Raw genomic sequence first — 3,903 nt, forward strand, 5'->3', positions numbered from 1 at the left:
ACGGATCTCTTGCCATTTTTTTTAGAAGAAGTAGTTGCAGAATTGCCAAAGCTCATGCGTACGGCCTGCGCCCTTGGCCTTGATTCATGGTCAGGTTTCACTTGCGAACTGTATATAAGCGCGACACCACCTAGGGGTGGAGGTCGGGGACGTGGTGGACGGATCTCTTGCCATTTTTTCCAATTATTTACTCCTCAGGTTAAGTCGTCCTTTGATGCTCGTACTCGTAGACTGTATATAAGCGCGATACCACCTAGGGGTGGAGGTCGGGGACGTGGTGGCAAGAACTCTTGCCATTTTTCCCTTGGCCTTGAAGAAGAAGAATGTTTTGAATTGTTTTCAGGTTGTAGCTGTTTAGTTTTGTCACTCCTTTACTGACACGCGTACAAACCTGTTGTCAACATCGCCATTAGCTTGTAGAATACTGGATTGCTTACTACATGTAGCCACCTTTGCTACCTTACATCATAGTACTTGTATGTTTATTACATCAATGAACAGAACTGGGCATGAGGTCATGTCTACAGGCATGCCCAATCTACTGATGATTGTAGACCTGGTTTCAACCATGTACTTACTCTACTCTCCTCCAAAGCCAATACGGGCAATAGTCAATACAACTTGGACGGCAAGGTCCTGAGATGAACTGAGATGGCAACGGAAAACTGACGCAGACCCCTGCACTGTAGAGCTAGGCTGACAGCGTGCGGGCCTTTATCGGCTCATCAAGGCCACCGCGGGAACGTCGCTCATTGGCTACAACCATGGAAACGGCACTGTAAAAACCTGAACATCAAATACAATGAGAGTGATGTCAACTGGCATCGACACAACCTGCATGTAATTCGCAGTATGCAATCCAGTACATGGCTGTGGGTTCAAAAGAAGCATGGACTCATGACATGTGTGCGGTAGTCTTGGAAGGCGTGTGGCCGAACAGCGATGTAAATGTCGATAAGACCGACGCCGTTTGTGTACCGGCCGTAGGAAGAGCACAGGAGACACAAGGAAAGACTCCGTCATGCACAAGTTTTGGGAAGTGAAAAACTCACGAGCGTATCAGTTCGGGACATGGAATGTTCGAACTCTGCGAGAGCTGGGCAAGCTACATCTTTTGCTGAAGGAAATGGAACGACTCAAGCTGGATGTTCTTGGTCTGTGTGAAACGCGTTGGAGCGGAGAAGGCCATTTCGCCAGTGGTGACAAGTTTTAGTTGGTAATTTCAAGCGGCTCGCCAGACGGTGGATATGGCGGAGTGGCTGTCGTTCTGAGCGCAGCGGTGAAGAACAGTTTATTATCGTATACCCCAGTATCAAATCGTCTCTTGGTGGTGCGACTCCTGTCCCTATTACCATCATTCAAGTGTACGCGCCGACCTCGTCATGCGCGGCGGAGGAAATAGATGATTTCTATGAAAAATTGCAAGCTGTCATAGACGCCATGAAGAGCCGTCAGGTATGTGTAGTCATGGGCGATTTCAACGCCAAGTTGGGACTTGGGAGAGACTTTGAAAGCGGTGTTGGGGACTATGGCCTTGGACAGCGCAATGAACGTGGGGACATGCTGGCTGAGTTCTGTAGGATTAATGGCTTGGTCGTTTGTAACACAGCTTTTCAGCATAATCTGCGCAGTCGCTATATCTCCTGATGGTCACACCCGTAATCAAATCGACTATGTCATGATCAGCAAATCGTGGTTCTCAAGTGTGCTAGATTCCAGAGCTCGCCCCGGCGCTGAATGTGACACTGATCACCATCTAGTTCCAATGAAGTTACGCTCCAAGCATTTCCGTAGGGTTCGATGCAAGTCTATGGCTGTGCGACCGTTCGACGTGGCGAGGTTGCGGAATCCTGACGTCTCGGAAAAGTATTCAGTGGCGACTGAGAATCGTTTCAGCTTGCTGCAGGACCGGTACAATGAGGAATGCACACCAGATGAATTGTGGGATCAGATTCAAGCGGGAATTACGGAGGTTGCGGAGGAAGTAGTTGGGCGCAGCGGAAGGAAAAAGCCTCCCAAGCCATGGATCAGTGAGGAGGTGATAGCTCTGGCAGAAAGAAAGCGTATAGCCAGATGCACCGGTAAGGACCAAGAATACAAGGATCTGAAACTAGAAGTGCGCCGAAGGATTCGCTGTGACAGGAGAAAGTGGTTAGAGGATAAATGTAAACACATTGAATCTTCTGGGAGGAACCATGATATCCGAGAGGTATTCAACATCATTAAATCCATCAAAAAATCATCGTTCCGGCCAAATCAAGCATCCGTATCAATGATCAAGATGGCACGACCCTGACGGAGAAGGAAGATGTATTGCTGCGGTGGTGTGAATATGGGCAGCAGCTATTTGGGCAGCCGTCAGGAGATCAAGGGTATACGTGTCCGGCCTCGGCGGAGAGTGGTGCGGAAGAGCTTCCATCGCCACTAATTAGCCCTGAACCTGTGCCTCTCTTGGCTGAGGTTGAGCAAGCCATATTGTCCCTGAAGAAGAGGAAAGCCCCTGGACTTGATGGGATCGTGGCGGAACTGATTCAGCATGCATCCTCAGTTTGTGTTCTATTCCTACATAAACTTTGTTTGGAGATTTGGAAAACAGGGAGATGGCCAAAAGCATGGAAACGTCAAGAAATCGTCATGCTACCCAAAGCTGGATCAGCTAAGGAGTGTTCCAACTATCGGACCATTGCTTTGATGTCACATGCAAGCAAGATCCTTCTGACAATAATCTTGAATCGTATGAAAAAGAAGATAGAGGCTGAGTTACCAGATGAGCAGGCTGGTTTTCGAACTGGTCGCAGTACTGTAGATATGCTCTGTGTTCTGCAAATCATTATCGAAAAATCTCTTGAATGGCAGAATCCTGTATCCATTGTTTTTATCGATTATCGTAAAGCCTTTGACACAGTTAACCACTTACATCTTTTCGGTTGCCTTTTGGATTTTGGTTTCCCTCGCCACATAGTTTGTTTGCTTCAGAATCTTTACACAGGGATGAGCGGAGTTATCAGATGGAATGGCTCGCATTCGCCGAAGTTCGCCATCAAGAAGGGTGTTCGGCAGGGCTGTATTTTGTCCCCACATCTATTTAGCCTGTACACTGAGAGTGTTATGCGTGTTGCTGATGTGGACAGTATCGGTGTGAGAATCGGAGGACGCCGGCTGTCGAACCTACGATATGCAGATGACACGGGATTGTGTGCACATCCATCAGAAGTGTCTACCCTCACCAATGCTGTTAATGACGCTGGAAGAGAGAAGGGCCTGTCACTGAATCTGTCCAAAACCAAGATCATGCATATCGGAACCTGTACTGCTGCAGTGTCTGCTCTAGGATTGTAGGACAGTCGGGTACACGTGTACCTGGCGCAACCATTTCAACCGGGTCGTAACCGGGTACACATGTACCTGGCGCTGTCTCACCAGCCGAGACACATGCTTTAACTGGTTGGTTGGTTTATTTTAATTCGGACAATAAACGGGAACTAGGTCCAATGACATAAAGGCGAATGGATAAGCCGCATTTAGAAAAGAGAGGGCAGGAATTAGAAAATTACGAAAGAAGAAGAAGTATCTGACACATACAAGCCATGTGGTCAGTCCTTTCAAAGTTCGAAAGTGTAAAGTACCAACCGGGTCACAGGTGACCCGGTACTATATTTTCAACCGGGTCCAAGCGCCGCCCAACCGTGTGGATTACCCGGCTCACCCGGCGCTGGAGCAGGCACTGTGCTGGTGCAAACGTTACTGCTCCAACGCCCCTTGTGGTCGACGGAGAACGAATTGCAGAGGTGAGCAGTTTCAAGTATCTGGGATCCTGGAAGACAACAAACGGTGATTGCAGCCTCGATATTCGGTCAAGAATTGCCATGGCGAAAGAGCGTATACTGCTGTTAATTGACATCT

The sequence above is a fragment of the Sycon ciliatum genome, chromosome 9, assembly GCF_964019385.1.
Source record: "Sycon ciliatum chromosome 9, ocSycCili1.1, whole genome shotgun sequence".
NCBI classification, from domain to species: domain Eukaryota; kingdom Metazoa; phylum Porifera; class Calcarea; order Leucosolenida; family Sycettidae; genus Sycon; species Sycon ciliatum.